The 25289-nt window shown below is 39.4% G+C and overlaps 1 protein-coding gene across 5 annotated transcripts in view; it reads left to right on the forward strand.

Moving 5' to 3' along the window:
• The window catches only part of KCNJ16 (potassium inwardly rectifying channel subfamily J member 16), an 87533-nt gene that overhangs the window by 53467 nt on the left and 8777 nt on the right, over positions 1–25289 (forward strand). For 2 of the 5 annotated variants that reach the window (XM_023589101.3, XM_004459498.4), the window contains exon 1: positions 7364–7920. The exons of the other annotated variants lie outside the window; for them this stretch is intronic. The gene's annotated coding sequence lies outside the window, so the exon portion shown is untranslated. Of the gene's footprint in view, positions 1–7363; positions 7921–25289 lie in introns of those variants that run through there. 5 annotated transcript variants of the gene reach the window in all.

The following is a 25289-nucleotide window of genomic DNA, read 5'->3' on the forward strand; positions in this document are numbered from 1 at the left end:
TTCAAGTGATGTCAGTCTTCTACTATCATGGAAATTAAGCCTCCCAGAACTAGGATGATATGGTATTAGGCATATAGAAATATGCTTTGGCGTCGGCATTCTAAATGGCCCTTATTGGTTGAGCAGGTGACAGTTAGTACCTTGATCAAGGTTTTTGGATAAAATTTTTACCTTTCAGAGTGTAGTAAATCTGTATTTAAAATTTGAAACTTCAGAGGTCTAGAAAAGTACACAACACAATCAAACAATGAAGATAACACACCCTAATATATTTGAATGTTCTTCATTCCCTTTTGCATCCTATTACATTAAAAGAAATCATCTGACATGTTGAAATGTTCATTTTATAGACATGACATTTGCAAGTGTAATTTCTGCATAAAACAAAGGAAACATTCCTGGGCATTTTATGTGCACTTTACTTAATGTGATCAGAGAGGTAGCCATGAGCTCCCAAAGGAGACATGACCTCACTGGGGTTTTTTTTCCCCCTTCACTAATTTATGGAGTTATACACAAAGGATCATGGTGATTGCACTGCTGTGCACTCCTGTCTCCTCACTGATGTCAGTGATTGATTTGGGGAGGTCTGTGGCAAATGTTTTTGGAACACATATTTTGTGGGAATTTCAGTGTTTTGTCACAAAGGCCATTTAGTGGTCAAAATGGAAACCAAGAATGGAATGATTTACCTTGTTAAAATTCTTAAATCAAAAAGTATGTGTGAGTCTTGGTTGGTTGGTTGATTGGTTGTCTGGTAGGTTTCCTTGGAAATTAGAGGAGTGGGTCATGTTGGGGCAATGGGGGAATGTATCAGGTGCACCTGGAGAGCTATTTTCCAAATCTACACACTCTACTAGATTCTTAGGAAAATGTTATTTTTCAATTTTCCCATGGTGACTTTATCATATATTTCCAAATCTCTTTAAATCTATACTCCTTCCTCCCCTAGTCAGCATTCCTTTCTATCAAACAGGAAAATGAAAACATAAACTTCTTGATACCCAACCTATAGGCCTGACTGCATCTGTACTTATGGTTTCCTGGGAATCATTCCTGACTCTTCCCCATGCCTTCACACAGCAACTCCTGCTTCCTTCTCCCCCAGTCTACATCTCAGATTGATTTCAGATTGTTGTGGATTCTGACTTCCAAGTATCTCTTGAATCTCTTCACTTTGTTTTAGTCCCCATGGTTATGCTATATTCTCCTTTCTGCCTTCCCTACTTCTTGTCTGGCCAATCTATTCTCAGTACCACAGCCAGAATGCTTTCTCTTAAATGCTAATCAGACTGTGTCATTCTCCCAATCAAAACCCTTTTCTCCTCCCTTGGGATAGTCCAAATTTCTTAACATGATTTAACAGATGTTGCTCATCCCTCTAGCTATGTATCTATACTCCTCCCATCCTAGGCCATATGAACCCATCAAATAAGCCTTTTCATTTTATTCTGCTCAGGCCAATTCCGTCTTCAACATTTAACTCAGATATCACATCTTCTGTGGAGCTCTCCCAGAGCCCTCACCATCAGGCTAAGTGTTTATCCTCTGTGTTCTTACACAACACATGGTACCTCCCATTTCAAAATACCTATGATCCGTTTACAGGACTGTAATCCCAATTAATATTTAGCCATACTGAAAGTAGGAATCATGTTGGTTTTGTTCATTGCTGTAGCTCTAATGCCTACCCCTGTATTTGTTGTAAGTATTTACTAAATGAATAGAGTAAATAATTGGATTGATTATTTATATATCAGTCTCTGACACTCACTTCCCAACACTTTGACCTCAAAATATTAGATATTGGAGTTAAATTTTAGATCAAATTATCTAGACAATTACCTTAATTCATTGTTTGTTTTCGCTTGTACTAACAGTTTGTCTCACCCAGTTTCACTCAGTATACTAAGGGTAAGGGCAAAAATTGACTCAACAAGTAACTACTGCAAGAATGGATTTACTGGGGAGCAAAATAATACTATCCATGGCTTTTAAGAAATTAGCAGCCTATCCAAGAGAACAAAAGGCTAAAATATCAAGATAAGCTTATTTTCTGGTAGTTTTAAGTAGAATATTTATGGAATTTCCTTAATGCATGATAAGAGTTTAATAAATGTTTATGAATTACATGGAAACATTTAAAACTTTTAGACAAATCATTTTTGCAGTATCCCTTCTAGCTGGAGAGCAATTTTGTATCCAGTGTCTTTTCCATTCTATTAAAAAGAAACCCCAACTTTAATTAAGCCTTAGTGGTATAGAAACATTTAATGAGACTGTACACGAATATATAAACTTTGCCCAATTTTCTTCCCAGCACCAACACAAAAGAACAAATAATTATTTTCTGACCCAAAGATTAGAAGCTAGAGGCTTTCTCTGTGACTTTGTATATTCCCCCCCATTCATAGTGACTTTGAAGTTAAATTTTTAATGTAATTGGACATTAGTAATGATATCTGGACTGATTCTGGGCTGTTTAACACCAACTCAATAAATACGGATTAAAATATGTGACATTTTTAGAAAGACATTCAGAGGTGAACAACCATGTCATTGAGAAAATTGTAAAACATGGCTTATAAAACAGTGCTGTGTTGGAACTGGCTCAGACCAGCTCAGGGGAGCTGACTGATTGTTACTCCTATTCCCAACTCCAAATTCAGAGACAGTACATGGCAACTTGAAATTGGCTACGGTGACAGTATTTCCACTACCGAAACTGGCATACTCTACAAATCAGTCTCCTTTTTTAACCACAGAAAACTAGCTGCTAAAAATTTACCAGCACACCACTGCTTACAAATAAGCTGATCATATGTCCCAGCAATTCTCTTTGACACCTGTTGTCTTGGGGACCCATTATTTTAACATTTGTCCCAACGCTTTCCACTCTCAAAAGTGTCCTGGTTAAGATGACAAATTAAATGATCTCTATGCATATCAAGAACAATTGGAGGCTTTAGAGATTTTTCACCAGAAGAGGTAAAAGACTGAGCTAGAAGGTAAGAAGTAACTACAAGATTCTGATCTTTCTTTATCTGAAGAGCTGGCTGTTGAAAGTAGGTCGAGACTTGTTTTGCAGACCCCCAAGAGACAGCAGGAGGAAGGAAAGTCTTCTGAAGGCTACAGGGAGACACATTTTTTTAAAATCTCAGCTTAAGGAAGGACTTCCTCAGTGGTAGAGTTGAGTCATCATAAAATAGGAACACAACACTTGTGGGGCAGTGAGGTCTTGGTCAATGAAGATGGTCAAGCAGAGACTGAGGGCCATCTCAAGGGGATATTGTAGAGGTGTTCAGGAAGTAAATTCTTGTTGTGTGAGTGACCGTCTGATGAACCATATTATGAGCTGAAGTCTCCCCTGATAGTACCTGACTCAATCATTTTGGTAATTATCAGAGGGTCTCTGCCTGGTAATGAGTACATACGGAAATAGATACAATGACCAGCAGGGGAGAAAAAAAGCATTCAAATTCAGAGGAAAAAACAAACAAACCCAAACAACTAACTCTTATTAAGCCTCATTGTTCAAAGTTTACAAATTTAATTGATTTATCACTGACATGGAAAACAATACATGCTAACTAACTCACTACTAATATATTTCTGATTATACATTTTGAAACCTATTCAGAACCTGCAGGTTTTGAAATTGACTCCATTTCAGCACAAAGAGAGGAAAATAAGTCAGGAGGTTCAAAGAACTTTAGGAACCTAGGTGGTGGGAGAGACTTTAGGAGGAACCCACTGTTTAATAGTGAGGACTTCAGGCACTTCCTCTGCATCCTATGGTAGACTGGCGGTTAGAATAACAGGAAGACCTCAATCCAGCGGAAAAGACACCCCTGGAGGTTGTTTGGGTCTATCTGAAGGCATGGTTTCAGCAGGGCTGAGGCTGCACAAAAACAACTTAAGCGTTGGCCCTGAATGTGGAAAATTAAGTTAAAATCAATAATTCTGCCCATTATCTAGTGTCTACATATATCATAAAAAGGTCTGACAATTATAGTTCTCTATTTCAAATTACTGAGTTATTCATGTGGATTATCATAAGAATGGCTTGGGCATTTTTTTTTCCTCCAATATCAGTGCCTTTCGTTTGTATACCCTGAATCCTACCTAACCCTTCTCTGTCCATTCCTTCAGCCATGTTAAGTTACTCCAGTGCTTTCCATCTTCTGGCTTTTCATCACCCAGAAAACTTTACTCTCGTCCACCAACCTACATGCATCTTATTTCATGATCTCTCAATCAGAGAGTTATGTGGCAAACACTTATATGAGATTTAGTATTCCTTGCCTCTGTTTTAAGTGCTTTGCAAATATTCATTTATTTCTCCTAAGAACTGTATTCAATAGGCATTTTTATTTTCCTTACAGATGTGGGGACTGAGGCACAGAGCATTTAAATAAAGTAGCTAAACGCAATATTTGAATCTGGAAAGTGGAAACCATGTCAACTCAACTAGTACACTATGCTGCCTCTCACTTAAAAAGATAAGAAGTAAAACCAGTCTCAGTTCTCTGAAAAGCCAATGCTTGTACTATTCCTTCCATGGAAATGTGTTTTTTCCATACCCATTTTTCATGAATGCCAGTTTTCTTCTGGAAAATATATATTTCTATAAACTTTGCCAAGCAGCCCTATTAAAATAAATGTTACAAGCATTTTTTCCTTTTATACACATTTTATACATGTACTTTATCCTTAAAGAATCCGTATTTATTGTATGTTATGAAAGAAATCACATTTACCTAATTTGTGAACCCATATTCTGTCATAGATTCCATTAACCAATATTACAATTCATCTGCTTGATTCTCTCCATCCAGGACGGTGGTTCTTAACAAGGGCTGATTTTTTTTTCCCTTCTCCAAGGGATATTTGGCAATGTCTGGACACATTTTTAATGATCATAACTGGGGGTTGGGGTGATACTGGCATCTAGTGGGAAGAGTTTAGGGATGTTGCTAAATATCCTACAGTGCACAGGATAGCCCCCTGCAAAAAAGGAATTATCTGGTCCAAAATGTCAGTAGTGCCAAGGTTTAGAAACCCAGGTCTAGGCTATTTTGTACATTTAAAACTATTCTGTTGAGGACAATTTAAGCACTTCTTCAATAGCACCACATAATCTACATAAAATGATAGATATCTGTATCTATACCTAGCTATCTAATAATCAGTCTGTCAGATTATGTAGACTCAAATTATATGCCTTATATTTCATTTTCTCTTCTCAGAAGTCTGAATAGTTTACAAAGGATCCAGACCCATACCTAGTCTTAACAATAATGTACTCTTAAGGTAAATGGTTATAATTGCAGATCAGTTTAGTTTTATATTAATTGACTCATTCAGTCAATTGAACATCAACTGTATAACAAGCAATGATCTAGATGAAAAAGTAGTTTAGGATTAGGTACTGATTAATTTCTGGATGAATGTTAGGCTTATTTTAGTTACTGTTCACTAAAGCTGTTATTACAGTATTTATATTTGTTATAGTATATTTAAGTTTGGTTTTAACAGTTATAAAACAATCAATGTTTATTGAAGGAGAAATTGCCCCAAGTGTTTTATGTAATGTAGGACCAAAAAAAAAAAAAAATCAGAAAGCAAATACTTGGTTAAATTTTTCACTTTTCACCCAATTGGTTAAAACTGGTGGCTAGTAACATCACATGCACAAAAGGGAGTCAGTGTTTTATCCCATAATAGTAGTCAGTTCTTTCCCCGTGATTTTGTAATGAAACCTTGTCACCATATAAAGTATTTATTTTTAATATAACTGACATGCAAAGATAATTCTAAGACATTTACTTATTTTAAAAGTTAATCAGCTGGCATTTTATGTGACAAATTATAATCTTTCCCATCTTAAAACAAAACAAAAAACCCTCTCCCTGGAAAAACCCTCTCTTGATCCCTGCATCCTTTCTTATCCATTTCCATAGTTTTCTACTCCTTTTAACAGAACAACTCTTAACAAGTAGAAGCCTGCTCTCTCTACTTCTCATTCTATTCTCATTTGTTACTAGTCTAATCAGGTGTTTGTCTTCAAATTCTATTGGAACATCTTGCATCAAGGTCACCAGTGATATCCACATGGCCAAATTCATAGTCAATTCTTATTCCTTCTCTTGATCTATCATTAGTATCTAACAGAGATGATCACTTCCTCTTTCTTTTTTTTTCTTAAAGATTTATTTTTTTCTTTATTTCTCTCCCCGCCCCCCGCCAGTTGTCTGCTCTATGTGTCCATTTGCTGTGTGTTCTTCTGTGACCGCTTCTATCCTTATCAGCAGCACAGGGAATCTGTGTTTCTTTTTGTTGCATCATCTTGTTGTGTCAGCTCTTTGTGTGTGCAGCGCCATTCTTGGGGAGGCTGCACTTTCTTTCGTGCTGGGCGGCTCTCCTTACAGGGCGCACTCCTTGCGCATGGGGCTCTCCTAAGCGGGGGACACCCCTGCGTGGCACGGCACTCCTTGCGCGCATCAGCACTGCGCACGGGCCAGCTCCACACGGGTCAAGGAGGCCCAGGGTTTAAACTGCGGACCTCCCATGTGGTAGGCGGAGGCCCTATCCTTTGGGCCAAATCACTTCCCACTTCCTCTTTCTTGGACACATTCTTCACTGCATGCCACACCTCCTGGTGTTCCCTCTTCTTCATTCGATGGTCCTTCTCAATCTCTTTTATTGGAACCTCTTCATCTGCCTTCTAAATCAGTTGCCCCAGGCTCGGTCACTGGAACATTTCTCTTTTTTCTAACTACTCTCGCTTCTTGTGTGGTTTCATCCCTGTGCATGGTTTTCAATATCGCATATAATGATAACTTCCCATCTTAAACCTCCATCCTAGACCTCTCCCCTGAACTCCAGACTAATGCATTGTTCATTTGACATCTTTTTTTGGTTGTTAGAAAGCATATCGAATTTACCACAACAGAAACTCAGCTGTTGATTCCCCCATTTCAAGTCTTCTATCTCAGTTTCCTCCATCTAAGTAAATGGCACCAGCATTCACCTTGTTTCCTACAAATGTCCACATTTTCATAATTAGATAATTCCAAATTATAAGACTTTCTGGTAGGCGAAAAATGAACACTGAAGCAAAAAATGTTCTCCCATACTTATCCCCTACTTACCCCAGAACGTAGGTGAAGTAAATAAACCCCCAAAGTAAACAATCTTCTCAGAAAAAGACCTAACCTTTGTCCTTGGAACCATTGCAGAGGTTGTCAATGGTCTTCTAAGGACACTCATTTTTGTTGGAACCCAAATGAAGTTAAGTTGGGCAACAGGCTGTTTGCCTTAGGTATAGGGTTGCATAGTCAGACAGGGTGTGTATTTGCATAGAAAAACCTTCACTGTGACAATGATAGAGCAAGCGAACTTAAGAAAAGTGCAACTGGAAGAAGCTGTACATGTCCTGGAGGTATTAGTAAACAAAAATTCAGCCTTCTGGGAAATAAAAAGTTTAGAAGCAATTTTGGGCCACTCAAGATTTGAGGAGATTCTTGTCACTGAATAAGTCCAAAGGTCTGATCAAAAGACAAGGATTTACATGGGCAGGGAGGAAGGATATTTCCTCTTAATTCTTGTTTTCTGCAAGCCACCATTGGCAAGACCATCTACTATGTGTAGGCATGGGAACCAGTTCAAGAAAGTGTTGATTCACTAGAATGAAGCTGAGAACTCAGTGGCCTTTGTCTGTGGTGAATGTGTCTGGAAAGGCAAAGAGGAACGAGATTCTCCTGTGGGGCTTTTCATCTCCATGGCGGTAGGTGCTGACAGCTTCAGAGAGCACGGAGGGGAGAAGAGAAAAAAACCCCTGAGATATCTAGCTGCAGTATTCCTACAAGATGGAAAGGAAAAGGGGTTTCGATCTGACCTTCATCATCTGTGACTAAGGTAAGAACATTTAGTGGGTTACAAAGAAATCCAAGCTTGAGCTATTTGCTCTCTTAAGCTTGTTTTTTGTGCATTTGCCTGCTAATAGGCACCTTTCTGATGCATCCTTGGGCTCAGTAGTAATGCTTTATTGCTGTCCTGTGTATGGCTGGGAATCGTTTTTCTTTCTCTCATAGAATCTCTGGAGAGTGATGCACCAAACAGATTAAGAATATTCTTACCATTTATAGATCAGTTAAGGGAAGTAAGACTCAGAGAGCGAGACTAAAAGGATGATGATTTAACCAGCTGAACATCACTTATTGACGTGGGACAATGTGCAAGATGGGGAGTCTTTAATTTCCTGTGGAAATAGACATTCGTAAAACTGTCTTTTTGATTTTGTCACTCTTCCTTTGCTCCAAACTGACAACAAAGTGGCATCTAGAACTGTAAACTACGTGTAATAAAATATGTTGCATTGATTGGGAAGTAATTACATCTTCACAACTACAAATATAGACAGGAATACTGAAACAAACTTAAAAAAAAAAACTGTAACAAGGTAAATTCAATAAAATCATAAGTCCCTAAAACACTGATGTCTCATTAGGTATAAATGCATTGGGCTTTGTACTTTTAATGTTTTTCTTCTGCTCATGGTTTTCTTTTGATTTGCATTCTGAATTGCTACTGGGGAATAAATAACACCTGTTCCTTCATGTCACCAAGATTACATTTCATGAGTAGAGGTGGTAGTGGTTGAGAATGCAGTTTGTCTACCTGGAAGTTCCAAGACTAGATAGATGCATGACTGTGCATTTGAACATATTATATGTCGTGTTTATGAAGCCCTTTAGGGATTTCTTTTTAAAAGCCCCTTTTTCTTCTTTTATTTCCTTTGAGCCTTGAAGTAATTCTGAAAATTCACAGGAAGCTAGGGGTAATATCCCAAGAAGTTCTGGAAGCCCACAATCCTGAATGCAGAGTCTAAATAGATTATTAGCAGAGTGACCTTGCCAAGTTAGTCCCTTCCTGTGCCTTCTTTTCAAAAGCCTTTAATAGTATCCATCTCAGATATGATTTAATCTGATACCTAGCAAGTAGTACAAACTAAATGGACACAATTTTTATTAGCTCTATTGTACAAAGGAGGAAAACTCTGATCTAGAGAGTTATAATGGGTTAATAGCTGAGGCCAACTGACTTCACTCCAAAGAACACAAGTCTTGTTCTCAGGTTTGGAAAAATACAAGTCAATTGTAATTTTGTAGTGAAAGTTGGAATGCTGTTGCAATATCAAAGGTAGTTCAGCAGCTCTGAATACTGGCTCTGACCTGTTTTTGACATGATTATTTTGACAAGTGATATTCAACTTTCAGCCATCTAATATCCACATTCCATCTCTGAGCCTCACCCTCTGATGATCCCATCTCTGCTGAGGTCAGGGAAGGTGTGCTAGCATGGGGTAAGGAGGGTAATGGAGGCCGAACAGTTTTGGGTGTGTGGTTTAATAAAGACAAATCAGTCCTTTCACATCTCTACTTTTATTTATTTATTTATTTATTTATTTTAGGAGGTACTGGGGATTGAACCCAGGACCTCATTCATGGGACACAGGCACTCAATGACTGAGCTACACCTGCTCCCACATTTGATCTTAAATAGGGCTACATCAAAACATCTGCTCTAAAGTGGTCACATCACAGTGGCCTCTACCACTGTAACTGTGGCTGCTTCAAATTAGTCAAAGCAGAAGTTCCCGTTTTGTCCAAGTATTTAAACTGGTAAAAACCACTGTCATGTATGGGGTGCCCTCTATTTTAACAGTCCTGTCTGATTTGATTCTCATTACTACCCTTTCTAAAGGCATGGAAATCGAAGTGTAAAATAACTAGTGAGCTTGGTTAGGTAAATGATGGAGATGAGATTCAAACAGAAATCAGTCTGACTCAAAAAATGAAATATATGTGATTAAGGTAAAGCTACTGTTTTGTTTGCGTTAAATAAACAGTATCTCTGGAATGACTGGTTGTGATAAGAACTACCATGGGCCCTCATGGAATCCAGACCATCGAAACCTGAATCTGATTCCCCTTCAAGAGACATTATGCTCAACATCATGGTGGGTTGCAGTAGCACCCTGGGACCCAAGGGTACCTGATCAAGTAAAGGTCTCCTGCTTTTGGAAACTTCCTTGGCAGCTATTATCCTGGGTTTTCCTAATAGTCTCTCAGAAAATCCATGATCCAGCCTGAGATGTTGTAAATGAGGGCCATAAGCAAAATTGCAGAATGAACATGAAAATGGCTCAGCTCAAATAAAAAAGTCAGGTAATTTAAACATGGGACAACATGAACTTTTCTATTTTTGTGAAAAGATGGCTGATAATGATTTTAAAAAGAAATGAAAAGATTCGAATGTTTTTGCTTTACTAAGAAGAATTACAATAATGAAGTCTTTCTAACACTGTTTAATTTTAATCCACTTGGACAGACTTTCATCTCTGTTCATCTCATAAAATTGGAGTAAAAATTAGAAAATCATTATTTACTAATGACTGAAAAATAATACACTAAAAATCCTTATAACATACAGTAAAAAGAGAGTTTCAGAGTTATCTAGTTTGATCTCCTAACCAATTTAGGGAACTTTTCTATGTAGTCTTCAAGTCGATTATTCAAATTCTGAATAAATAGTCCCAATCTTCACTAGCTTAATTGCATTGTTAGAGATACTAACAGTAAAAAAATCCCTCTTTACACAGATATTAAATTTGTATCTCTCAGAATTCCATACACATATCCCAGCTCTTCCTTCTGTGGTCTCAGGGCAAGTTCCTTTCTTTTCCACATGAAGACAAATTGTCCCACCTCTGCATTTAAAAGTGTGAGCCGCTTGGAGCAGGGGTCATATTTTAATTATCATGGCACTCTTAACCCATAGGACATGATGCATAGCTCATGCTCAGTAATGGTTTTGAGTCCATAAATGGGTTAGACATCCTCTTTCTCATTTTCTTCTCCTATAGTTCTTGTTCCTATGTAATCTCCTGCTCCTTCATCATTGTAATGACCTCTCTTTAAAAATCGGGCTACCCAGATTTGAACACTATGCTTGAGAAAGAAAATATCTTCAATTAAACAAACTTTTCTTACTCTCTTTGGGAATTCTGTGTCGATGAGAAACTATTGTTGTTACATGTTTGCTTTGATTTGAGGGGGAAGATATATTTTTTCAGTGTCACTTGCCAATCCTTCCTTTCTCACTGCTCATTTTTGTTAGCTTTCTGGGCTTGACATCAATCAGCTTTCATTGTAACTAGTAGTTGTCTAAATTTCCCTGACTGTGAATTTATTCAACTGGTAGAGCTGAGACCACTGGATACCACCCTCAGGCTCCTCTGCCACAGGTTCTGAGACAGGTCAGTCCTTAGAGCATTTAAGTAGCTGTGAAACAAATCTCTTCACCCACTGTGCCTTGCAGCTAGGTCTGCCCCCAAACTTGTGCTTCAGTCCTAGAGACTGTTTCCTCCTTTTTCTAAGATAAGTTTCTTTATCTACAGAATATGATAAACTTTTCATAATCATTTTTCCAACATTTATTACCTGTTTGGTCCTGGATAAATCTACCAAACTAGCTAAGCTTCAATTCTTCATCCTTAAATGGGGACAATAATTTAGTCTCTGGTTCTCAGGATTGGTGGAAGAATTACACAAATTCATATACAACTAGGAAGTGTTTCTTCTGATCATCATATCAGGTCCTTATCCCCACTCAGTCCCCAAGCCTCAGCTCTATCCCAAGGACCCAGTTACATTTTGCCCTACTCTTTGATGTTGAAGGCTGGTCTGCCAGAACTTCTGCAATTTGCCCCTCTCATCTCTGCTAAAGCCCCAGCACTGTGTTTCCCTTCCTTCTTTTCCATGGCCTCTCATTGGGCTCCTGTTAATCTGATCAATGGAAGACTCTATCACTCTTTTCTTTTACTGTCTTCCAGCAGTTTAACTGAACTTCTGTCCTATAGTTATAGCTGGACTCACCTCCAGGCACAGCAGGTGCCCCACATGAACTTAGAACCTACCTGTCTGATCATTGCATTGCCCAGTAATCCATATACATCAACTTGCACATGTAGAAAGTAGTTGCCATCTTCTCTTGTAATAAGTGCTCCCAACCACTGATGCAAATCTTCTCAGCTCCATAGACCTACATGCCACAGAGCAAGAACCTCTGTATTACCCAGTCAGCTCCTTGACTGGCATTAACACTGACCACCCAAAGCTAGAAGACTCAGAATAGCAGATGTCCTCCATTTACAACGTTAGGACAAAAGCTATTTCTCCAAAGCAGAAGGTCCCACTCCCACCGAAAACATTCTGGGCTGTAATGATAATTCTAGCTTTACCCCTGGAATATTTCTTTTGAAATGAAGATGGGAATTCATTTTTCCCCATCCCAAATTTAAATATTCTTTCAACTCTGATTTGACCTGAGAAATGTTTCCTCCTTAGTGATCTGTTATGCCATGAATTCCACCCTTTCCCCCTTTTTAAAATTGATGCTGGTCTGCCACTGACATAAAGCCCCTTTTGATTTGTATGTTCTCTTTCCCATCCCCATTCTTCTGTATCTAATCATCACCATCTGAGAAGGAAAATTTCTGATCACAGTTTTGAAAGTATCCTTGAAGAAAGGAAGTCAATTTTCTGTCTACCTCAGTGAAAATGGGTTTTGCCTCTTCACAATGATTTCATAAACAACCTAGAACATGTGCAAAGGAAAGATTGGAATGTTGAGCCTCTAACTGACAGTTCAGAAACTAAACTTTCACACACACACTCATGCACACATCCTCCTTTACCGCACCGAGTCTTTATTAGGACTACTTCCTCCATAAGAGTCAAGCTTCTGGCGGCATAAGGGATTAATGCCAAGATAATGCTGTGTACTTTGGATCCACGAAATAGGAAGCTTTATCCTTGCTGCTTTCCTCAGGATGCTCAGTGACATCACTCACAGTGGAATGTTTTTCCCTTTGTGTTAAAACTCTTTGGCCCAAATCCAAAGGGCATCCCAAGACAATAACCTTTCACTTTAGTCCACTGATTGGCAGGGTAACCTCACAACTGGAAACATTCTTCACATTGCCCAATTAGCTGTCATCGATAGCATACCTTCCATTTCTTGCCTTCCTTTGGTGCCTTTCATTGATGACACTTTCGATGTCCAATGGTTTGATCAGATAGTGTTTTGATAGTTGACAGTGTATGCTGGTGTACACATAAAGGGCTGATTTTATTAGTGTGGCAAGTAGATATATCCTAGGAAAATTTGAAAACCACCTTAGATGCTTAAATATCTCCCTACAACCTTGATGCTTGGACTTAGAGGAATAAAATAGAATCTTTTCAGTTCTAGAAAGCCTGGTTCAAGCACGATATACCAAAGGCATGCATATTCAAGGGCATAACAGTAAGCTTTATTCACCATTTACAACCTAGAGAGACCTGAGTTGCAATCTACTTCCTCCACTTTCCCATTCTATGACATATAGTACCAAACCCACTTCATCTCTCTAAATCTGAGTGTGTGCATTTGAAAACTATAAAGTGCATACTCTACTTGCTTTTGAGGGGTTGTAGTTTGGGAAGAAGAACACAGTACTGAGCACCTAAAAGAAGGGGTTGAGCTCGGCTGAGTGGAGGCGTTACTTTTTTTTTTTTAAAGATTTATTTATTTATTTATTTCTCTGCTCCCCCCCCCCCCCCCACTGCCCCGGTTGTCTGTTCTCTGTGTCTATTTGCTGTGTCTACTTCTTTGTCTGCTTCTCTTGTTGTGAGCAGCACGGGAATCTGTGTTTCTTTTTGTTGCATCATCTTGTTGTGTCAGCTCTCCATGTGTGTGGCGCCATTCCTGGGCAGGCTGCACTTTCTTTTGCGCTGGGCGGCTCTCCTTACTGGGTGCACTCCTTGCGCGTGGGGCTCCCCTACACGCGGGACACCCCTGTGTGGCAGGGCACTCCTCGTGCGCAGCAGCACTGTGCAAGGGCCAGCTGCACACGGGTCAAGGAGGCCTGGGGTTTGAACCGCGGACCTCCCATGTGGTAGACAGACACCCTAACCATTGGGCCAAGTCTGCCACAGGAGGTGTTACTAAAAGGGAAGCTGGGAGCCTATAGAGAAGGCTGGAAGATATTCAGAAACTGCATACTGGCTGGACATTCAAGGACGCAACATGCTGAAGCTCTTGATGGCACTTTTTCACTGGCCATTGCTGCCTTTGAGACTGGAGATTTTTATTAGTGCTGTTCTATTGGACAGAAAAACTTTCTTGGGGTGAAGGAACTGGGGAAACTTGCCCACAGGTAGGCAAGGTTACGAATCCCAACATGTTGCTTCCATGCAGAGAGGATAATTTGATTCAAAGGAGAAGAATGGACATCATGAACAGACCTCCTGGGCAGAGGACATGGAGACAGGCTTTGTTGATGGCACAGGGACAGATATTGTGTTGGCATTCCTAGGCAACCCTGCAACAAAGAGCCCCAGAACCAAGTGAAAGCCCTGGGGTGGGGAGGGTGCTGAGGGGGAGGAATCTTTTACCTCTTTGATTTTCACAGGATCTTAGTGCCTGGAAATATGAATGACTAACAGGACATACATTCCTTCGGGCAGTGCAGCTTCAAATGTTTGTGGATATGGGAACTGGCATAAGCATGCTCATGATTTATTGAGAATCTGTCTTTGAGGATTGGCTTCTAATTTTTTTCAAAAAGCTCATCCAATTTGTCTTTCCACAGGAAAGTTACTTGAGATTTGGGAGTTCAAATACCACTGATGTGTACATTTCTCAGTGAGAGAGCCAATATTTCTTCCTCTGTCCCTAAACCCTATCCCTGGAAAAAGTAATTTTAGTCCATAGTATATTCTTTCCATTAGTATTTTAAATTTGTAATTTTAGTTCATAGTATATTCTTTCCATTAGGATTTAAACTTGTAGTATTCCCAAGAATCCTCAATTAAATGAATTTTTTCCATAAATGTTACCTATATTGTATGGCTGCAAAATGGTATTTTGATTAAGTCAAAGCAAAAGGTAAATTTATTACCAGAGAAAACATCTGTCCCTGTCCTCTTCCCCAATCAGCCTCAAGCAAGGGGAGGCCATGTGGTCTCCAATTGTAATTGTTATGAATAACTTTTAATAATATCAGTAGAATTTTCAAAATTTATTTGACATCTTTCTCTATATCACTTGTGCTATGTACATTCTTGGTTAAGAAAGAGATTTCATTTGGATTGTTCAAACCAAGTACCTCTCTCATTTCCAACAGGCAGATTATTTGCTGTGTAAATTAGTTCATGGACTTAAAAATAGAATTCCACTACCTAGAATGTTCCCATAGATTGCCGTCCTAGCACATCACTTGAATTCATGAACCAGAAAATCATTTTAATAGCATGCCAGGTAAAGAACTGGGGTATTCTTTCCAATTTTATGATTTATTCCAAATCAAATGCCAATCAATTTCTTGCCAATTTCTTTTCATGGACTATCTATGGCACCATTTTCCTTCATTACCCAGAAATCAAGAATTAGCCACAAAATCGGAATGCTGAAGAAGCACCTTTGCTTCTTATGTGCTTGGAAAGTGCTCAAACTTAGTCACCTTGTGCGTCAACAGCATCTGTCTCCCTTAGGAATTATTCTGCCATAGAAGCCACCAGTCTCAGCAGACTGCCTTGACATCATGTTTGTGGTATACTTGGCCAGACTGAGCTCCTTAAGGGTAGTGATAGTCCTCACAATCCTCAATAGTAGGCACTAATTACTTCTCAGATATAGTTAAATATTTATTAAATTGGAGAATAGATAAAAATTGCTCCGTGCTCTTTTCCAGCCCTTTATAGGAAAAATATATTGAGCTAAATAATGTGGGGTCTCTTCTGGTGAAGTGTTAAACCTCTCTACTGTGAGGTTTAAGGGAAAAGTACACCCTCTGTCCCAAACTCATCTCCCCAGTGCCCACCACTTTGAATCCTCCAACAAGAGAATGGTATCACGTCTCTTTTGTGCCAGGTTTTACTAATCTGGGTTACCTCCGTTTGTATAGGCATTCATGGATAATGAAATTCAAACCTTCCAACTCAGGACATGGTGATTCATTCTTCATTCCACTAGAGTGGAAACAAAAGTGTAAAAATCGGAGAAAATGGAATGCATGGAAATTCAAGAGTCTATCAAGGATGCTAATCTAACTCCTGTCAGCTACCTAACTCTTCTGCTATCTGTAGTAAGTGGCGATGCTTGACAGCCAAGTACCCTTGAGAAGGCACACACTAGTAGAAATCTAATCTGATAGGATAGGGAGCATATTGTTTACTTTGTTGTTTCAAGAGGCTTCCTAGCTGGGTCTTCTTAGGAAGATATTTTGGTTTGTATTTTAAGGCCTTATCAATTTATCAGTGTCCTCAAGGGAAAATGGGAATTGAGACAATAGCCAATAACAGGTGCTTTATTTTCCTCCCTACTAAAAGTGTCCTGAGTTTTCATTTTTGACAGCTTAAAACAGAAACCCAATTATTTAAAGGGTAAAGAAGTTGGAGACACTATTCAGAATGTCCCTGGTCTAAGAGCAAATCACATCTGTGAGTTCAATGATTTCCAAAAGATCTAATAGATTAATAAATAGGCTTTTTGTAAATTGCCAAAGAAGACAAAATTTGCAGACAGTTTTTACACACAAATGGGAAAATAGAGACAGAGAGATAGAACTTGGGTTTCTGTTGGAATACCATAAATAACAAATGCTTGGAGGGTCAAAAGTCATGGCATGTATGCTTTCCATAAATTACATCTGTTTTTAAATGATCAGTAGGTTCAACCAGAACATCTCTCAAACCAAAATAAGTCAGGCATAGGTCACCTGGCATTTAGAACCACAAAGAAAAGTGTCAGTCACTGTGTTAAAGAAAGCAAAGTGGATAACAAGTACAAAATGAATTTTGTTCTTTAGTGATGGCTTGTAGTTCTTTGGGCAGCTGAGTGGTCATGTCTCCATGAAGAATTTGAATGTCAGAGTAATTAGATGCTAGAAGGGAATTCTCAGACAAGTCTGGAAAATTGCCAACCTTTTAATTCATGGTGGAAAAAAATGGCACCTAATCTCCTCCCCCACACACACCTCACTGTCCCTTAATTTGTATCTACAGTTAATTGCTGAAATTGATCTGAATAAGATAATTCTACTTTCGTTAGTTCTAGAATTCAATTGAGATGGCAATCTTAGATACAATATGATAGAAGCAAGCAATGTGATTAAAAACTAAGTAGCAGGTACTGTGCAAGGAGATTTTTAAACATGGCTTCATTTATTCCTCATAGCAGTCTTATGGTGTGCATTTTTAAGATGGGCAAAGGAAGACTCAAAGAGATTGAGTAATTTTTCTACAAGTACAGTTAGTCTTCCTAAAGATCAAACAGGCATTTGAACTCAAACACATGTTTTCCAGAATCCAGAATCTCAATTCTGGACATTTTAAGCTGGTAATCTTAATCTTGAGGATGCATAGGAATCACCTGGGGAGCCATTGACTCAGAAAGATTGGAGTAGAGCCCAAGGGTCTGCAAGTAACATGCTTCCCTAGGATTTCAGAAGCACATCATCAGTAACCTAAACTTTAAAAAATACTGCCATGCTATACTGTTTGTAGGGGCATCTAAATGAGATTTTAGCATTCACAAACCTGAATTTATTAAGAATTGGCTAGGGCCAGCTATTTAGGCAAATCTGTATTGTCAGTAAGTGTCTTCCTCAGAATTCATCCATTTCCAAGGACCATTTCCTTGGGTCTTAAAAGTCCATCAACATAGACCTGAAAGTAGTAAAGTTGCAAAAAAGCACACTTTTTAAAAACATTTTCTTTCCAAAGTTATTGAAAATATTAAGATAAAAGAAAGATTCCTAAACCAGATTTCACTACACCAAGCCAAGAAATGAAGGTATTAGCAGTTTAATATGGTTTGGACTGGGGAAGGAAAAAAAGGGGGCACTGGGAGAGGAGAACTGCATTTTGATGCCTGTTTTATTCTAACTCTGCTTTATGTCTCCCCAGTATGTTACCAACAACTTTCATGATCTTTCCAATTAGTCTCCAGTGGCCAAATCCAACTGCTCCTCCCCCTCCTGCTCCTTGTTTTAAATGAGATCTGGTTTTACTTAGATGAATTAAATGTCACTATATTTGTTTCTGTGAATTGTTCCAGCAAAAATTACAGCATCAATGTCTGACTTTAAATGTCTGTAAGACTGTCTGTCTCCCTGGGCTATTTATAGTTGCCTTTGAAAAGCCCTAATAAATGCTTTTGGATTGGGATTGGTTTGTTTCCCTTTATGTAGCTTCAGAATTGGTACATTTCAAAGTATCAACTTGCAATACCTGTTTCTCTTTTTGCAAATGTAATGCGTGTTTGTTGTAAAACTTAAAAAGCATAGAGGAGCAAAGAGAAGGAAAAGGAGGAGAAAAAAATAATCACACCAAACAAAGAGGGCCGTAATTAACATCTTGTTGCATATAATTGTCTTTTCTCCATGTTTAAATATATTTGAACTTTAAAAGTTATATTTTTAAAACAAGCTGTTTTATGGTACTGTTTTTTTTCCCACTAAACAATGCATTTTAAATTTTCATGTCATTCTTGTACTCCCTCACTGTGATGACTACCAAGTCATCATCATATGATTGTACCAGTAGCTATGAAACCAATTCCACCTTTATGAGACAGGTAGGCCATAAATGAATCTACCACTACAAACAGTCATACAATATAGCCATGTATTTGTGTTCATCCATTACAGTTTTTGTGTTTTTCCCCCAAAGTGTTGAAGTGTTTATTTGACAGATATTAGCAATCCTCATCGCCCAGGCGGGGGCCGGTGGGCTTGATCCTCCTCCTCCTGCCAGGCACCAGCACCGCCTGGCCCTTCTTGGCGCTCTCCCTCCTCACGCAGCCTGGGCGGCCACCGCCCTACGGGCAGCGCAGGGAGAAGTCGATGTGCTTCTGGGAGTCCAGGAGGACGGGAGGTTCACTGCCACCTTGCCCACCCTGATAAGGCGTGGGATATATATATGGATATATTTAAGTGACAATATAATAACATGAGCTTGTGTTAGGGGAACTACATTTCTAATGATTCGCTCACTACTTTAACAAATTTAATTAAACATTTTTATTTGTCAAACAATTTATTTCAAACTCCAGATTTTCAGAGGATTCTAAAGCATAGTTACATGGAATTATACTGAGACCTAGAGTTAAGAAAGTTCATAAGCACAAGCAAATAGTATGACTTAAAAAAAAAAAACAACTGTCAATGAATTGGCAGCTATGAGAGGGGAGAAGGGAGATAAATGGGAGCAGTTGAGAGCTGTTGCTGGGAAACCTGTCAGCATCGATGTTTTTGTAGTTCTAGGCATACTAATTCTCTTACTAGGAATGAAATTTCTTTGAGGATAAATATTATCTTTGTATTGCTCGCTTATTCATTCATTCCTTCAACATATAATTAGCAAATGCCTACATGCCATGTATTGCTCTAGCTCTTGGGGGTACAGTGGTAAGTAAGTCAAGGGTGATCTTTTTCTCATGGGGCTTACAATCTAGTCCATGGAAAAATGCAGTCAACAAACAAGTAAATCAATATAAATAAGCGTCCTAAGTGTTTTGATGTGATTGGGTCATGTTAAAGAGAAAGTAATGGTACGGGGAAAGGTTTTTACTTTATATCAAACACGGTCCCTTCGAGAAGGTGACTTTAAGGGGGGACTTGGGTAATGATAAGAAGTCACACAAGCAGAAAAGGAAAGGCAGAGGCTCTGGGGCAGGAACATCCTTGTGTGTTAGGGCAGGGTTTGGCACACTTTTTCTGTACAGGGCCAGGTAACAAATCGTTTTGGCTTTGGAGGCCACAGTGTCTCCATTGCCACCACTCAGTTCTGCCATGGTAGCGTGACAATGCCTAGCCTAGATAATATGTAAACGATAGTTGTGGCTGTGCTCCAATAAATCTTGATTTACAGAAACAACCCATGGGGAGGATTGAGCCCTCAGGTTGTAGTTTGCTGATTCTTGTGTTACTGGAAAACGGAGAGGCAGTGAGGATGGTGGGGAAGGGGGCAGGGGGCAGTTAGAGAGAAAGTAGTAGAAGATACTTTAGAGAGTTAGGCAGGGGTTAGGTCCTACACTTGTCCACCTTACTCGAAGCATAATGGGAAACAACTGCAAGATTTTAAGCAGGGGAGTGACATGTTTTGATTTTGTTCTTAAAAGTGATTGCACAGAAATAGGAAGCTATTGTTGTGGTCCATTGAAGAGATAATGCTTTTGACCAGGGTGAAAAGTGGTTAGATTTAAGGTTTACTTTGGAGGTGAACCAACAGAACTTGCTGATAGTTTGCATAATGCAAATGAAGGAGTGATTAGATAATATTCTTGTATATAAGAAAATTTTTAAAATGTAAGTGAATATGAAATTTAATTGATTTTTCTTTGTTTCAAGCAACAGAAATTTTTCCTGGTTAACATTAGCAGAAGAAAATATTATTGAAAAGATATGAGGTAGATTATAGCATCAAAGGAAGTATGGAGAGAGAGTGCCAAATTTAGGTGGAAGCCAGAGGCAAGGCACAATGAAATCTTGTATCTGGGACTGTCTCTGAAGGAGCTGCCACTGGTGTCCTCCCCAGACTCTTAGCTCTGCACCACCACACCACCGGTCACTTGATTCCTGTATTCACCTCCAATAACAGGATTCAGCACCTTTGAGTTACTTCCTCAAGATTCAAAGTCTAGTTGAATTGGAACCCTATTTATCTCTCCATGTCCCTCAAATTTCTCCAACTAATTTTCTAATAGACAACTAGAGTGATCTTTTCAAATATAAGATTTATCATGTCCTTCCCTTACTTAAGGTACTTCATGGCTTTCACTGGTCCTAGAAGAAAAACCCAAATCCTTGATTCCTATAGATGACACGTATAAGCTCATTTATACTCTGCCTCTATCTCTCTTTTCAGCCTCAACATCCCAGATCTCCCTACCCCCACCTTGCACTCAGATATTTGGAAAGCATGCCCTAAACATCTTTGAGCTTTGCAAATGCCATTCCCCTCAGCCTGGTAAAGTCTTCTCCTTCCCCTCATTCAATCAACTTCTAACAGCCTTCAGATTGTGGCTCAGACATCCATTTGTCCCAGACTAGATAAGGATCCAGTAGTACAAGCTATTACAGGAAATAGAGGAGAGATCTTTACTCAAATGAAGGGGTGAAGGAAGACTGTAAATAGAGAGAACTTACAAGATGCTAGCCATTTAATCTATTTTATCTATAACATTCAATCTTCACAAAAACTTTTTTACATAAATAAACTATTATCCCTATATCTTAAATAAATACATGGAAGTGGTAAGGATACTTATAGTTGCCTGATACCGTACAGCAAGATGTGGTAGAACCATAACTAGAATCCAAGTCTTTGACCTCCATATCTCTGCCATTAACTGCTCGGACCATACCCGATGGTAGCAGGAGGAGAGAGACCTACTTTTCAGGTTTAGAACAATCACTCTGGATGGAATGGGCAAGAAATGAGTTAGAAGGCTGTTATGATGTAAACCAGGTGAAACCAGGTGCAAGATCAGAAAGCCTGAATTCAGTGATAAGCAAATGAGCTCCTGTAAGGACAGGTTCTTGTGAGAACCAGGCCTTAAAATTCCACAAGGAATGTGGCAGTCAAACTACACCTATAAATAGCCAGAGCCTTAATGACCAGGTGGAGGCTGGGCCCCCAAACCAATAAAACAAGATGGAGAAGGAGGTCCGAGTTGAGTGTGAGTGCAGGATGGTGAGTATGGTGTTGCCTCCGCACCATTCAGCTCTCAGCTTGATCGCCAGCTCCTCTGCCGAAACTTCTCTGGTCGCCCTTGCTAAAGAGCATCCTCCCTCCTTTGCGCTGGGTCCTTTTCCAAACTATTACTTGATTTTGCTTCTGAATTATTACTCCCACAAATGATCTCAAGTTTATGGCCACCCAGCTCTAACGTGTACACTCAACGAAGGCAGGGATTGGTTCACCAGTGCCTAGTCATGGGTGGGCCTGGAACACAGTAAAAGCTCAATTAAAAACAAAACAAAACAAAAGAACAGAACAAAGTGAGAAAGAAAATACTCAGCAAAAAATTCTTCAATGGAGGGAATTTAGAGGCTGTTGGAGAAACAACTTTCCATATACCACAAGGAGAGATTGGACTGTGGTTTTGTGGTATGCATAATGCTTGTAAAGGGACATAGAATCTACTGACATATAACCTTTGCATCACCCCAAATCCAGCTGCATATAAAAATCTAAGAAACTTGGGCTGGCATCAAACCAAGACAGGGCTGGGCAGACTGATGTTCAAGAGAAGAACAAGAGAAACCGTCAGAATCATCTTAATACAACATGCGCACACCATTTAAGACAAAGGATAGACATGAGAATCACCTTATCAATTTCTTTATCCTGTTAACTCTGCAAGCTTATTGGTCTTGTTTTCTTTGGTCTGGTTCCTCAGAGTAAAGAGCAATACAATTGTTAAACTGAGGCATGTGTGTATGTATAGGACAAGGAATAGGGGATCTCCCATGTGGCAACAGCTATGAAAAAGAAAGGAAGATGGCACAATTCTTTAGGGAACCAGTGGAAGGACAGACAAGTGGCTCTGTGGCTTAATGGTGGGAAGTGGTGATGCTAATCCCTGAGCTTATGGAAATCTGTATTGGGAATCACATATTTTCTACCCCTATGTCATGCAAGTTGAAATATCTTTTAGAGGGTTAACGCAGGTGCTCTATATTTGGGAGAAGTTAAGTCCTTATGAGATTCAGATTCAAGCAATAATTATTGAATAACTACTATGTGCCCAAACCACTGAAAGGTGGCTTCCCATATATCATCCTATTCAAGCCTCACAGTAACTCAGAGACTTGGGTAGTATTATTATCATATCATGGATGAGAAGACTGATGTCCAGAGAAAAGTTAAACAAGGAAACAGGACAGACCTGGAACTGGAATCTGCTTCCTAACTCAGGCTTTCTCCACGATACCAAAATACCTTTAATGTCAGACTATTTCTTCTTAAGGTCATTTGATTTTTAAGCTAAAATAACTTGGAATTATAATTCATATTATTTTGGTACAATTTTAACATCCAGAACACGGAGAAATACAATCCAACCCCTAAATTTCCTCCACCTCTTTATAATAATATTTACTGGCATTTTGGGTGAGCAGGATTTATGATTAGGATGTTGATATAATTCAAGGAAAAACTGGGCTAGAAATAGGATTTCCAGATAATGTTAGTAGCAGGGAAGCTTTGTAGCCCAGGATTTCTGCTTCCCCTCCCAGCTCCAGCTTTCAGTTTTGTTATTCTTTATATTATAGCCCATCTCCTGTAACACGCTGGCAAAAAACTGTCTGAAATTGAGTCAGGAGGAGAAATAGCAAAGTTATATCAGGAAAAGGGGTAAAATTCATGGACTCTAAGAAGTAAGATGGGCCAGGGCTGGAAGGGTGCAGAGGGTGTGGGAGGCAGGAAAGAACAGAGAGGAACAAACAGCAGCAGCAGGTCAACCTGAGGCTGACTCTGGGGGTGACAGGAGCTGAGAAAGAAACACGGCAATGTCGCTGATTTGGCAACAAAGGAGGAAGAGTTTGCAATCCTAAGGCAGGGAGTGTTGGGAGAAGTGTGGGCAGTGTCTAGTAGGTATTGGGTGTCCAATGATTGAAGAGCTCCACCTAAATGTGTCTAAATGTCTTTCCAGGATTCCAGGCAAGATAAGGCTCAGGCATAATTCCAATGTAAGAAGTTGTGGGACAGGTTTTGAGCAAAATGGTCTAACTTGTTTGGGGTCCATCCTGACTCAAAAGCACCTCTTTTCCTTTTTTCCTCAGCCACCAGGGCTGCCCACATGGGCCATCTGACTGACTCCACCTTCTTCCACTCACCCCGATGAACCCCTCTCCTTCCCCCTTCCCTCCTGCAGAATTCTCCCTAAGCCAGTCTTCAAGGGCAATGACCAACACATGGAACTAGGCCATCTTTCCTGTTCTCTATCACCTCTCATGTTGCTACCACAATTTCTCTCTTCAAATAGTTGCTAGGAAATTAATTTGATTACTGCTGACTTCTAGTGTTAACTACCTCATGTCATTTACTGGATAAAGAAGGTACTTGTTAACCTCAGTGGGCTAAGATATTAATGACTGAATTTTACTAAAGATATTTTAGGCCTCTCCCCCCCACCCCCCACCACAGTGCATCTCAAATTATCAAAGGTAGACAATTAATATTAATATAATCGGTTTTTATTAAGTAGATGCTAGAGACGAGATGGAATTTTTTCATCACCATGACACAAGATTGTAGTCTTAACCATTGTGTTGTACCCTGAACACCTGACTGCAAGATTAGCCTTGTACATAGCTGAATTTGAGAATACATGGCAAAATTGTAGAGGAATTGTTTCAAAATTGGTGAGTCTGACTCAGGCACTTCTGTGTATCAACACATGGAATGGATATGCAGGGTGCTCATTTGTTTCGCTGAAAATGTTCCCTGTTATATTTATAGCTGATCTGAAATGTGCTAAATTAGTAAAAGTTTCTATTTGAATCCATACAAAGTTCTAGAAAGATGAGGCCTAAAAGAAGACCCTACTAGTCAAAGTAGATTAGCAAACGTTTTTTGTGTCTGAATGTAATCGTACAATGAGGAAGATATGAGAAAAGTGGCTGTCAAGACTGGACTTCCTGACCCCTTGTCTTAGTGTGCCAGGGCTGCCAAAACAAGTAGCACAGATTGGTTGGCTTATACAACAGGACTTTATTATTGCACAGTTTGGGAGGCTAGAAGTCCAAAATCAAGGTGTCGGTAGGCTTGTCCTTTCTCTATAGTCTGTAGCATTCTGATGGTGGCATGCTGGCATAGCTCAGTCTCCTGTCCTTAATCCTGACTGCCCAAATTTCCTCTGCTTCCAAGGACTTCAGTCACCTTGGATTCAGTTGGTCTCATCTTAGGATCTTTGCAGATCCTCTTTACAAATGAGTTCACATCCACAGGACCAGGGCCTTCAATGCCATCCTCAGGAAACACTCCAGTACCTGGCTGTACTTTGCCCCTTCCAGAACAGAGCACCCTATTACAGCGAAGTAGTTGTAGTCTTTTTCCTATCTCCTTCACCTATTATTGTGGCAGAACAGGAGCACGGGGACTTGACATGATTTGGCATTTACTTTTGACCTTTATATTCCACAATTTTTTCATTATTATCGATCAAATTTC

Source organism: Dasypus novemcinctus, chromosome 21 (assembly GCF_030445035.2).
Source record: "Dasypus novemcinctus isolate mDasNov1 chromosome 21, mDasNov1.1.hap2, whole genome shotgun sequence".
In the NCBI taxonomy this organism is placed as follows: Eukaryota; Metazoa; Chordata; class Mammalia; order Cingulata; family Dasypodidae; genus Dasypus; species Dasypus novemcinctus.